This window comes from Pinus tabuliformis, chromosome 2_2 (assembly GCF_031772625.1).
Source record: "Pinus tabuliformis cultivar Carrire ecotype Pingquan chromosome 2_2, CPIR1, whole genome shotgun sequence".
NCBI lineage: Eukaryota > Viridiplantae > Streptophyta > Pinopsida > Pinales > Pinaceae > Pinus > Pinus tabuliformis.
In genome coordinates this window covers 761,588,657-761,603,304 of record NC_142300.1, presented here as the reverse complement: position 1 = coordinate 761,603,304, position 14,648 = coordinate 761,588,657, and the positions used below count along the sequence as shown (strand labels likewise).

The following is a 14,648-nucleotide window of genomic DNA, read 5'->3' as shown; positions in this document are numbered from 1 at the left end:
AGGTGCCCTGTTTTATGCTAACTTCTTCATGCTCTAGCCTTGGTTCGAAAAAAAAATATTTGTATTTTTTATAGGTATCTGACTAGGTGAAATATGTTGATGCAGGTTATCCAAATGGTGCATCAATCTACTATTGTTAACTATGAACAACCACCCTATAGAAAATCCTTAAGAGTTGTGTGGTTTCCCAAGATCAAAAATATTTTCCTTAAATGCTTCAAGATGGCTAAGCCTTCACTTTGGTGTTGTCAAGTATCTTCAAGTGTGGTTATGTAAGGTTTGGGCAGGCTGCTACAAGACTGGATTATTTCTTGTAGCAATCACATAGGCCCCTCCATGATCAGAATAATATTCATGCAATGCATTCAAAATATCTGATAATTCATTGTAAGGCCATGGGTTATGACTATAAGTTTCAGTGGTGGTGAAATTTGTGGAAGAATGGGTGATAATGGGATGTTTGCATGAACAAAGATGAATTTTTGGTTGGAAAGGTGACTAAATGGTGTGGAGGATGGATGATGGATGTGTGTAGACTTATTTCTTTATTCCCCCAAGAAAAACATAAGATTTGACCCCTCTCTATAACGATCATAATCTTGTAACAATTTCGGTAAGTGATGTAGCACTACAGCAATCCTGTAGCGAACTTGTTTAATCCATATCTCTCAAACTATAGACTAGATTGATCTGAATTTTTTTGAGCATGTTTCCATCATATTTATGCATCTCCCCATAAAATATAGAACAATCATATATAAAAATTTTCTAATCCATATCTCTGAAATGATAGATTGGATTGATCTTAAATTTTTTTAGCATGCTTACATCATCTTTATGCATCTCCCCATAAAGCATCTTGTCCAACGGATGCAAAAACATCGAGAAAAATGGAAAATGGATATAGGTGATGGAGGCCAATTTATTGAAATGTGTGTGTTGGAATTTTCTAAAATTTCTTGATCATGTTACCATCACCCATATTCATCTCCCCACGAAAAATCTCGAACAATGGATGCACAATTTTTGAGATATGGTAAAAACAATTTGTGCCCTCTGTATTTTGGTAGTCTTGTAGCAAAACAGAACCTTTTTGTAGCACTTTAGGACAATGAGGAAAATTAATGGGAAAGGCTTGGGAATGATTATTAGATTTTGGAAATGGATGATGGTGATGGATTGACATGGACTTGGTCCTGTTGGAACATCTGAGCAAAGGAGGAGAAAAAACAAGTTTGACTTTCTTTGATTAGGTTTTTTATCAAATTTTTTCTTTTGGTGCTAACTTGTTCTTATTGTTTGCAAAGGTTGGAGAGCACCTGTATTCATCAGAGAGAGATACATGGTGCAAGGAATTTTTTCTTTCGTTATTTTCATTATTTTCTCTATTCTTAGGCCTACTAGATGCCTCAATGAGGTTTTCAACTAGTAGGTCTGCCTAGGCAGCTCAAAGGAGGTTTTCACCTAGAATATTTTCCCTTTTTTTTTTCTATTTTTTCCAACCCACTAACTGCCTCAAGGAGTCTTTAATCAGTAAGTAAATCCCAAGTGCCTCAAAGGAGGTTTTCACATGAGATTTTATTTTTTCTTATTTTATTTTCCTCTTTTTCATTTTTTCTTTTATTCCTCTATCCTACCCTACTTGAAAAAAAAAAAAATCACTTTCAAGTGTTCGAATAATTGTAGTGGGTCCATATGCATAACAAGATGAAAAATAAACCCATTTTTAGGCTCCAAACATATGCTTTGACATGTACCTAAATATTAGAGAGCAACTGCTTTGACATTGATGATATCAACCATTGTTGAAGAAGAGAGTTATGCTCCATCTTGATTATCATTTTTAACCAAACCTCAGTATACCTTGGATGCCCTTGGTTCACTTTCTCATCTAGATCATTCTTCATGTCTTGTTGTTTTGTGTCATTCAAATCTTCTAATATTTCGTGATTATTATTTCTTTAGCACATAGAAGATTTGATGGTAAACATGATAGAACTTTCTCAATCTCATGTAAATATTCTATTTCTAAATGTTGTCCTTCAATGAAATCAATAGAATCCATTTTCTGCAATACTATTTTTGATATAAGATGAATACCATTTAAATCAAGGGAATTTGGTTGGACGTATTGTACTTCAACATTTCAAGTGGGTTAAGCTACTTCCTTGTGTGTGTTTGGAAATGGTTGTACAATTAATTGAGTGGGAGTGGATCTTTTAGATGGATGTGGTTGAAATTATGGTTGTCGTGGAGGTGGATTTTAGGGATAACATGGAGTTGGGTATGGAGGATATTCAGGAGAATATTGAGTATGTTGGGGATTGTTACCATAAGTTCCTTTCCAACTTTGTTTCCAAGATTGGATTTGGGGTTGACATGGCCAAGGTTTCCAAGGAAAGAGTGTATTCCCATTACTTTGAGATGGAAGTGCATAAGATTGAAATTGTGAATTGGGTTATTGTATCATATCATGTTTATTATGCTGAAATGGTCTTCTTGGAGCTACATAACATAGCTTCTTTGGTGATTTACTTGATCCATTTTCCACTTGGAAAACTTCCTTCAACCTTGGTAATGATGGGAAATATTTAATAGCATGTGATTATGTATGTACAACATAAATATCAACATCTTTTTTTTCTCATCTTGCATTCTTAACATTTCTACTTGTTCACTTAGATTGATAAGAATTTATGTTTTAAAGTTACCAAGAAAATATCCTATTTCATCTTGACTTACTGATCTTGATGTTGATTTACTTACTCTTACCCTTCCTCTTGATATGTGCTTGCATGTTTCAAAAATTTCTTCAAATGATAATTGGTATACATCACCTCGACTCGTAAGATAAAGGAGATCAATCCACTCATCCCTAATTCTTCTAAGTAAGACGGTTTTTAGTGTGTCAGATCCTAAATGATGCAATTTTTCCCTCTTAGAATTATATATAAATCTCTCTATTAGATCCTCAAGGCTCGCATCTCCGTTTTGAGTCATTCTAAAAAATTATTCTTTAAGATAATGATTTTTATAATTTTCCAAAAATATATTTCACATATAATTCCATGACCTTATTGAATTAGTCCCTAAAGTCATGACCCATTTATGATCTCTATCCTTTAATGTTTATAGAAATAATCTCAATTTTTGAGTTTTTGTAAGAACGATAATATCTACAAAGGGTTTCAAATTCAATGACAAAGGTTTCCAGACCCTATGAGCTCATATCATGGAAGTTGGGAAGGAAATAGGGAGGGATGTAATTCATATCAACACTGATATCAGTATATTGAATGGTAAATCCAAGAGGATCTTTTTCATTTTCATAATCTCAATCCATTTCACCTACCTTCTCTTCCACCTTTTCCTACCTGCAAAAGTGGACGGTGATGTGGTTCTTACTTCACCACCTGATCAAATATGGGGAAGGTGTTGTATTAGAGAAGTATTTTTTGTTTTTTTGCTTTTTTTTTTAATAAGAATGCTAAGGCAATGTAATTTTTCTATTTCTGAATGAAATATTCCTAATGCATTTTTTTAGTTTTTACAGAAAGTAAAAGAAATGAATCAACTAGTGAACAAAACAATGCATACTTTGACACCTCCCTCACAACAATGTGAAAACGTGATGAGCCACAGTATTGCAACAATAATGTTGTAACTCCCAAGGGTATCAACATAAATTATCAAGCCAGGGTTCATAAAAGCGTTAGAGGTTCCAACACTATATGTGCAGTATGCAATGTGTCCTTCTTTCATTGATATGATGCAATAAAGTCAATGCCCATCCTAAAATAGTTGCAGAAATAAACCATGATACTCTAATTGCAAACAAATAAAATAGCTTATTTTACTTGCAAAATATAAATCATTAATCTAATTGCAAATTTCTTGGAGACAAGAAATTTAATCTACAACATGCAACTAGGAAATTCAGAAACTATGTCTACTTCACTTGCATTGAAGAGTTTCAAATGTGAAAATTGCTTTCTTACTCTATTTATTTTTTTGTGCTTACATTAGAGGAAGGAGGGGTCTATATTTCTCCTTGGGTCTCCATAATCATTGATTCAAAGCCTGGAGGTCATGATTCAATCTCAAGATACAAAAATCAAGGTCCTAGGGAAAATATGATTGCATTTGGCTAGTGCTACAGGAATGCTACAAAGTTCTATAAGAAACATTGTTTTTCTACAGGAGTACCCTATTTTTCTACAGGACTTGGTCCAAGATCTTTCCGAGAGAAAATAATTTGTTCTGAAGATGGAGGAAGATGGAAAATTTTAAGTTGATGTGAACCAGTGTGAAAACCCCTGTAAGTCACTTAGAACCGTTGCATACCAATAATTAGAACATGCATATACAGAAATATAAATCAAGGTGGAAAATATGAGTTGAATTTTATTTCTTCAAGATCTATTCTATCCCACCACATATATTTACCCAATCATGAGATTAACTTCCAAGGTGCTAAAACCAAACATTCAAAATAAATTCAATCTAAAGCCTAGAAATTTCCGAATAATAATGAACACATATTTTTGGTTTACTATTGTAAAATATTCACTGACACTTCCCATAAGACAGGTGGTGATCAGACCTACAACCACAATTTTTGCAATCTAATTCCTACTTAAATAAAGAGAGACACACCCTTAATTGTTGGAATGTATTCCAGTGGCTAAAAGAGAAGTCCGAAGTGTGTTTTGGTCTTCCTCAATCATGGATTCAGAGCATATAGGCCATGATTCAAGCATAAGAGACAAAAATGAAGCTTTTGGACCAAATCTAGTCAATTTTTCACATGCTAAAAGGTTGCTACAGGAATGATACAAAAGTGCTACAAGAGTGACAAGATTGCTAGAGGACAGCTACTCCTCGAGATAACTTGCAAAATTCCCAAGAAAATGAAATGAAAATCAGATGCTATAAAATTTTTTATAAATTAGGATTTCCTAGGAATCCATTCCAAGTGGAATCACTCAAAATACCCTTGTTAGAATATGCTAAAACTAGCAGAAAATTAATACTCTAAAAATGGGAAATTCAAGAATTAGTGAGCTAGTTAGCCTATCAAATTCCTAACCTAATCAAGTGAAAATTCTCTGGGGCAAATTTTTTTATTAACTTGAATTTTTTTATGACCCAATACAAGTGGAATCAACTAAAATTAAGCTCATTAACACTTTCTAAAAAATAAGAAAAATTCACTATTATTTTGCTACAAGGGACTTCCAGAAATTCTAGATATGCGAACTAGTAAACCAATCCAAGTAGCTTAATGATGAAGATGAATTTTTGAAGTAGTTATCAAGATGAATTATGATTGTCATTGTGTAAATAACCTGCAAAATAACTCACTCCAATCATTTAGTCAATATGACCCACAACAAAAGAAGCATGAACAATAAATGCAGAAATAAGAGATGCAATTGAAAAAGACATTCAAAGGAAATAAATAATTTGTAAAATAGGTCCCTGAGGCTCCTAGGATGCCCAATTCCAAGGAAACTTATATTCCTTTGAAATAAACTGTTAAGTCCCTATAATACTAGTGATTACCCCATTACTATTGTAGTTGTATCCCTTACTAATATTGTTGTGCCCCTATTGTCCCCATATTGTTATTACTGTGCCCCATAGAATCCCTCTATTGTTATTTTTGTGGCTTTATATTATTATTGTTAGGTCGACTTGGTTATAGTGTGACTCCTTAGACTCCTATATATAGAAAGGAGGTTTTTCCATTTGAATCATCCAAGAATTGTTCATTTATGTAATGTAAAGGAGGTTGCCCCCTCGAAGAGGCTGAATTCTAAGGCGTTGATTTATCTTTTCTATCTTTTTGTGAGCTAGTTTCATAACATTTGGTATCGGAGCTTTGGATTCTAGGGTTTTGCTACTCCAAATAGGTCATCATGGAATTGCCGCTATAACTTTTTTTTTGCGATGTTTCAGAAGCCAAAAAAAAAAATCCATTTTAGACGAAATCACGCTAAAGCTCGAGTCTGAATTTTAGAGCTTTTCACACTATATTTGCAGGGATATAATCTAAGGATGTTGGTCTTTTTGTAGACTCCTGAATTACATTCCAAACAGGTGACCTGGGGAAAATCGTCATAACTTTCTCTCTGAGCATCGGATTGAAATTTCATCAGAAGGTACAGGAAGAGGACGGACTTTAGTTTCTTGTATATATGTTTCAGAGCCAGAGGTCGAAAGAGTGACTTTTGGCACATCATACAAGTTTGGTCTACTGAACTACTCTATAATCAGGTCATTGTGGGAGATTTGGCATAACTCTTCCCTGCAGTATCTAATTTGGATCAGACTGGTGGCATTGGAAAGAGGACACAGAGGGCTACCATAGGTCATCATTTCAGAAATGGATGATTCGAAATTACAAAGATACATCACATTCAATATCAAGCTCCTACAAAGCGAAAAAAGGTGTGTAGTTTTTTTTTTTTAATTTTTGCATAATCTTGGTTTGAAAAATTAGTTTGAAGGAATTCAAAGGGGATAGTAAAGCATTATTATCAGTAATTGATGCCTCGAGGAAAGAAAATGCAAACACCTAGTAAGCAACCTAAAAGCTCTAGCATGACTCATGAAGAAGAGGAAGAAATGCAACATGATATATCCAAATTACAAGACCAAGTGCAACAAGTGTCACTTGCACAAAAGGTAACAGAATCTAAGATGGATGGTTTAAAGAAAGATGTAGAAGCTAAGATGGATGGTTTAAAGAAAGGGGTAGAAGCTAAGATGGATTGTTTAAAGAAAGGTGTAGAAGCTGAGATTAATGACGTGGAAACTAAGATGGACGATTTGAAGATAGATTTGAAGACAAATTTGAAGACATGCATGGAAGACTTGAAGATAGATTTAAAGATAGATTTGACAAAGTTTCTACAAGAAATGCTTACTAATGGTGAAAGCGTAGTAAAGGAAACTCATGATGAGAACAAAAGAAATGTTAATCATGATTTCATAGACTCTAATGTTGGATCGAAGACCCACCATATTCCTAAAATCGATATGAGGAAGTTTGATGGCAACGATCCCGCAACATGGATATTACAGATGGAGAAATTTTTCGATCCCAATAATGTGCAAAACACACAAAAGGTACATATTGCAACTTTATATTTGGAACCAAATCAGTTTGTATGGTATCAATGGCTTTTCTCTCGTAAAACAATTATCACTTGGGCAATTTTTACCGAAAAATTGTTAGCACATTATGAGGATACAAAAAGCAACACTTTTTTTAGCCAATTGATAAGTTTCAAACGAAAGGGTTCAATAATGGAGCATATTGAGGAGTTCCAAAAATTGAAAATAAGGGTAAAAAATATTCTAGAGGAGCATAGGATTGATGTGTTCATAGGAACTTTAAAGGATAATATCCAACATGATGTTCGCCTTTGGGAACCTGATTCATTAGAGAAAGCATTCAGGTTAGCAAGAAAAATGGAAACCAAAATTATGGCAACCAGGAAGCATACCACTCACAACTATAAAGATGGAAGTGTTGTTGCCCCTAGTCTTCCACAACCTATAAGGTTGACACCATAACAATTGAAGAAAAAAGAGCAAAAGGGCTATGTTACAATTGTGATAGCAAATACACTAAAAGTCATAAGTGTGTTGAGAAGAAATTAATCTACATAGATTGTGAAGGGGAAGAAGAAAAGGAGCAAGAAAGGTCAAAAGAAGAGGATATACTCCAGGAACAAAGCCTAGATAAAGAAGAAATGAATCCAACCATATCTTGTAATGCATTGGTTGGAATTACCACTCCTCAAACCATCAAGATAGAAGGACAAATCAAGAAGAAAAAGGTAATAGTGTTCATTGACTTAGAAAGTACCTACAATTTTATTCATTGTAAGATAGCAAAAGAATTGAATTTCTTCCTATATCTAGCACCAGAGTGTCAAGTGATGGTTGAAAATGGAGGAACGAAAAATTGCTCTAGAAAGTGCCATAATATCAAGCTATCCATGCGAGAATATGTATTGACTATCACAATGCTTTCCATTCTAATGGGAGGTGCTGATGTTGTACTAGGAGTCTAGTGGCTACAATCCTTGGGTATAATAGCTTTTAATTTTCAAGAACTTTTCATGAAATTTTCTACGGAAGGAAAGGAAGTTGAATTAAGGGGTATTGCAAGGAAACCGGGAAAGTAAGTTAAATTAAGGGGTATTGCAGGGAAACCAGGAAAGATAATCAGCTCTAACGGTATGAAAAAGCTTCTAAAAAGGAACAAAGAGGTGTAATTGCACAATTATGTTCACTAGATGTTTCCACATCAAAATCATCTATTTCTCCAGATCTCCAAAAAGTCTTGGACAATCATTCCAAGGTATTTGAGACTCCCAAAGGTCTCCCACCTATTTGTGATCATGATCATACTATTCATCTGATTCTAGGAAGTGTTCCTCCAAATAGCAAGCCGTACAGATATCCCCATGCCTAAAAGAGTGAAATTGAACGTATGGTTGTAAAAATGCTAGAGGTTGGTATAATTCAACCTAGTCAAAGTTCTTTCTCTGCTCCAGTATTATTGGTGCATTAGAAGGATGGATCATGGCGCATGTGTCCAGATTATAGGGAGCTCAACAAGCTAACTATTAAAGATAAGTTTCCCATTCCTATCATTGATGAATTACTGGATGAATTGCATGGATCAATTTACTTCACCAAGTTGGATCTTCATTCAAGATATCATCAAATCAGAATGAAGACTTAAGACATTCCGAAAACAGCATTTAGAACTCATGAGGGTCATTATCAATTTTTGGTCATGCCTTTTGGCCTTACCAATGCACCTTCTACATTTCAAGGTTTGATGAATTCCATTTTCAAACCCTTCCTTAGAAAATTTGTGTTAGTATTTTTTGATGATATACTAATCTACAACAAGTCTTGGAAGGATCATGTTGAACATGTTGACAGGGTGCTACAACTATTGGAGGAGAAACAATTGTATGCAAAAAGATCCAAATGTTTCTTTGGAGTACAATAAGTGGAATATCTGGGTCATATTGTATCTCATGAAGGAGTTAAGGTAGACACTAGCAAAATTAAAGCCATTAAGGAATGGAAAATCCCCACATCCATAAAGCATATGCAAGGATTTCTTGGGTTGACAGGGTATTATTGCAAGTTTGTTAAGAATTAGGGGAGAATAGTAGCACCTCTAACAACATTATTGAAGAAAGATGCATTTTCATGGACTCCAGAAGTAACAAAGGCCTTTGAACATCTTAAAGAAGCAATGCGACGAGCACCGGTCTTAGCTACACCGGACTTCACAAAAACCTTTATTGTGGAATGTGATTCTTCGGGAAATGGAATTGGTGTTGTTTTAATGCAAGATGAAAGACCCATTGCTTTTGAAAGCGGTCCAATCAAGGGAAAGTTTTTACACAAAGCTATTTACGAGAAGGAAATGTTGGCAATACTACATGCACTTAAGAAATGGCGACCCTATGTAATGGGAAGACACTTCAAGGTAAAAAGGATCATGACAGCCTTAAATACTTTTTAGAACAAAGATTATCCTCTGAAGAGCAACAAAAGTGGGTCACAAAGATGTTGGGTTATGACTTTGAAATCATCTACAGAAAAGGGAAGAAAGGTGGCAGATGCACTCTCAAGAAATGATGACGATGTGGAAGCATTGTTGTGCGCCATTTCTATTATCCAACTAGATTGGATAAATGAAGCAAGGGAGGAATGGAAGAATGATGAAGAAATGTGGGCACTTATTCAAAAGTTACAACAAGATTCCAGTACATCTGATACATTTAGCTGGAAAAATGATTCATTATGGTACAAAGATCGCTTATACCTCTGTAAGAATTCCCAACTCAAACAAAAGATTCTTATGGAATTGCGCACTTGTCCCTTAGGAGGGCACTTAGGATTTTTAAAAACTTACCACAAGGTTAAGAAGGAATTTTTTGGGATCGCCTTAAATCGGATATTTAAAAGTTTGTGGCGGAATGTTTGGTTTTCGAACAAAATAAAGTTGAAACAATTAAGACCTCAGGTCTATTACAACCTTTATCCATTCCAAGCCAACGTTAGGAGGAGGTTTCAATGGATTTTATCACAGCTTTACCCAAGTCTAAGGGAAGGAGTGTCATCATGGTGGTAGTTGATAGACTTACCAAGTATGCACACTTTTGTGCATTATCACATCCATTTAAAGCCAGTACAATTTCTACTGCATTTATGGAAACAATTCAAAAGCTACATGGAAACCCAAAGATTATTGTAAGTGAGAGAGATCCCATTTTCACTGGAAATTTTTGGACATAATTATTTTCTTGTCTTGGTACTCAGTTAGCTCATAACTCATCTTATCATCCTCAATCTGATGGGAAAACTGAGATAGGAAACAAATGTTTGGAAGGATATCTTCGTTGCTTTGTATCTGATAAACAGACACAATGGGTCAAATGGTTGCCTCTGGCTAAATGGTGGTATAACACTTGCTTCCATACATCAACAAAAATGACCCCATTTATGGCACTTTATGGATATCATCCACCATCCATCACATCATATTTAATAGAAAATTCTAAGGTTCAAGCAGTTGAACATCACATCGAACATCAACAACAAGTCCTCCAACTCTTAAAGGATAACCTTGTGTTGGCACAGAATAGAATGAAACAACAGGCAGTCAACATCACAGCAAAATAAGTTTTGATGTAGGTGATTGGGTATTCCTACGACTACAACCATATAAACAAATGTCCCTCAAGCAAGCTAAGAAGGATAATAAATTATCACCAAAGTATTTTGGTCCGTACAAGGTGTTTCAAAAGATTGGTACTATGGCATGCAAATTAGAGCTTCCTACAGCTTCTTGAGTGCACCTAGTTTTCCATGTTTCATGTTTAAAGAAGGTTATAGCCGACAAGCTCCCAGTTCAAACAATATTGCTAGAACTTGACGAGGAAGGAAAATTATATTGGAACCGGAAGCAGTCACAGAAACAAGAACTTGACAGCTATGAAATCGATCAATTTTAGAGTATCTCATCAAGTGGAAGAACTTACTCGTTGAAGATTCCACATGGGAGGATGAGAATTTTATACAGAAGCATCTAGAACAACTCAAGTGTTGAGGACAACACTTTTTTGAAGTAGAGGGGCATGTTAGGTCCCTATAATACTAGTGATTACCCCATTACTATTGTAGTTGTATCCCTTATTAATATTGTTGTGCCCCTATTGTCCCCATATTGTTATTACTATGCCCCATAGAATCCCTCTATTGTTATTTTTGTGGTTTTATATTATTATTGTCAGGTCGGTTGCATTATATTGTGACTCCTTAGACTCCAATATATAGAAAGGAGGCTTTGCCATTTGAATCATCCAAGAATTATTCATTTATGTAATGTAAAGGCTGTTGCCCCCTCGAAGAGGCTGAATTCTAAGGCGTTGATCTATCTTTTCTATCTTTTTGTGAGATGGTTTCATAACATAAACCAAACTTTACAAGCTAAAAATCACACCAAAATTCATTATTTTAATCAATCCAAGTACATCTTTTCTAGAAATGAAATTGGAGATGTTAAATAAAAGGTTTTCTCCACATGAAGACTAAGAATTATAATTGAAAAGAGGCAACTTTCCCCTCCAAAATCCCTCAAAAGGTGAATCTGGTTTCCAACACTAGGAATCTGCATTAAATGACAAGGAGCACATTCCTAGATTTTCTCAATCATTGGAGCTCCAAAATTGTGCAATAATTTCATAGCATATTATTCATTTATTGTCCCATCCTGTAGTAGGGAGGAAGTCCTTATATTATCTCATCCTCAAAGTCTTCATAATCTACCCAATATTTTTAAAATATTCTACATAAATAAATAATATTAGGCACATAATATGAAATTTTCTCTTAACCTCCCTAATGAACATATGCAAATTAAAAATATGTTAACTAATGAAAAAAGATAGGTTTAATGTGTTGAAGGATGGTTAGATGGGCCTTAATTTACGTCCAATTTGGTGGCCCGTCAGTTTGCAATTCACTTGCTAGCTTTCAAAAAGAAATTACGAGTATATTTTTTAATTGAATTGGTGATGGACTTGAACTCAATACTGTCAACTTCACCCCTTATGGTGACGCATTCAAAGAGGCATTAGATAATCTAGAAAAAATTATTACTAGATTTATAGTGACTATGTTATGGCTCGGTTATGAAAAATGCCACACGTTGATGACAGAACGTGTAGTATTGGGGCACTTTATTTCGACTACAGCCATTTAGGTAGACCATGCAAAGATTGAGGTAATTATTAAACTTCCTTTCCCTAAAACAACAAAATATATACACAATTTTCTTAGTTATGCTAGTTATTATTGACAATTTATAGCATATTTTCAAATATTACAACTCCTTTATATATATTATTAGGGAATGTGGAATTTGTCTAGACAAATTAGTGTGATAATACTTTTCTAGAATTACAGAAATTATGGTCAACAAATCTATTGCTGCTAGGTCCTAATTGGACAGTCTCCTTCAACATATCGCGTGATGTGTCTGACACGACCATAGGACTAGTGCTTTGGTAAGAGGAAAATAGGAAGCCCTATCTTATTTACTACATGTTAAAAAACTTAACACATACATAGCTAAATTACATTGTGATGGAAAAAGAGTTCTATGTTGTTAAATTTTTTTGTTATTATGTTACTGTTTATCCTATCTTTTTATATACATATCATTCTTCCATTAAGTATTTAGCTAATAAACAAATTACTAATTATATGGTGACTCATTGGTTGCTTCTATTACACGAAATCAACATTATTATAGAGGATAGACTAGGAAAAGAAAATCGCATGGAAGTCTTCTTATCGACGATTCCACTTGCAAGTGATTCATCCATTGTGGAAGATAAATTTATAGATGAACATTTATTCATAGTATCAATTAAAACACCATAGTATATTTATGATGCGAATTATCTAGTAGGAGGAAAATTACCTTCACAATTGTCCCCTCAACAGAAGAAACAAATTATTCAATGTAGTGCTCAGTTTTCTTAGATTTATGGCCATCATTTTCATAAAGGAGAAAGCCTTCAGATTTTCAGATGCATAAGTGTAGATTAGATTTATGATATTCTTAAAGCACTCCCCGAAGAGCCATGTGGAGGGAACTTTGATGATCGAAGAGTAGGGCATAAAGCACTGCAACTGGGATATTTCTGGTTAAAAATATTCAAGGATGCCAAGAGGTATTTTCAAAGTTGTGATAGTTGCCGAAGGATGGGACACCCCCTTCAATTTGATGAAATGTCTCCCCAAACACAATTGGTGTTGGAACCATTTGAATGGTGGGATATGGATTTTGTGGGCCCTATTAACCCTCATTCAAATAAAAAATCATATGTTTTGGTTTGTACTGATTAAATGATGAGGTGGGTAGAGGTAATAGATATTTCAATAGCCACATAATAATAAGTTACAAATTTCTTATTCAAACCCTTTTCCTGATATGACCTACCCAGAGAGCTCGTCACTAATGGAGGATTGTAATTTAAAGCTCACAAAGTTCTGGCAACATTATGGAAATATCATATTAAACACAAAATTACTTCGTGATACCATCCGCAAGAATATGGCCATGTTGCAATTACAAACAAATTTTTACATAATACTTTCACAAATGTATTGGATACCAACAACCAAAATTGGGCACTTAAGCTCCCTGAAGCCTTATGGTCTTATCGTACCACCTTGAATAACACCGCAAGATTTTCCCTTTACCAAATTGTATATGGTAAACTTATAATCTTTCCAACAAATTTTTAAATTAAGACTCTGAAGACTACCCTTGAAGTTGATTTCAACGTTTTGAAAGCACAAAAACAATTCCTCAAATAAATGAATAAATTAGAAGAAATGTGCCTTACTGCTCTTCAGCAGACATTTATCGTCCAAAAACAAAGGGCCAAATGGCATGATAATCTCATTAAAATTAAAACCTTTCAAAAGGGAAACTAGGCATTATTGTATGACTTTGGAATCCAAGACTTTTCAAGAAAGTATTAAAATAGATTGTTAGGTCCCTAAGAGTTCAGTGAATTTTATGATAATGGGACTTTGTGCCTCACCATTATCGATGACTCTAATATTTTCTTTCATGACAATGGTCATCAATTACATTTATACCATCAACCAATAACAATGGAGCCTTTTCTTCACAAAGTTACAAATGATGCAGAGTTGCAGATCATAGATCGGCAGGGGAAAGTGTCAGGCGGAAAGAGTCGATTGTGCGGACACAACCAACCTCCCTAGGAGCCTAAGACTCTCTAGTGACAAACAAGACAAACAAGATCTATCCTTCTCTAAATATGCATTATGATATGAGATATCAAGTGTTTTGTTCTTACCTTTGTCCAAACGCTGTTGTAGAAGTCCAAGCTTTGTTGATCTGGATGAGCTCCTCCTTTTCTCCAAAACCTGCAATCACCAACAGTCAAACCATTAAATAGCACCTGATTATAACATAAAACAAAGCATATTCAACATATAGACCAAGGAGTACATGAAATAACTCATAAATAACAAGTTATTGAGAAGAATGGACTCAT

At 34.5% G+C, this 14,648-nt stretch overlaps 1 pseudogene; it reads left to right on the top strand.

The window, feature by feature from the left end:
- Positions 1-2,223: 2,223 nt before the first annotated feature.
- The window catches only part of LOC149194919 (formate dehydrogenase, chloroplastic/mitochondrial pseudogene), a 50,006-nt pseudogene continuing 37,581 nt past the window's right edge, over positions 2,224-14,648 (top strand).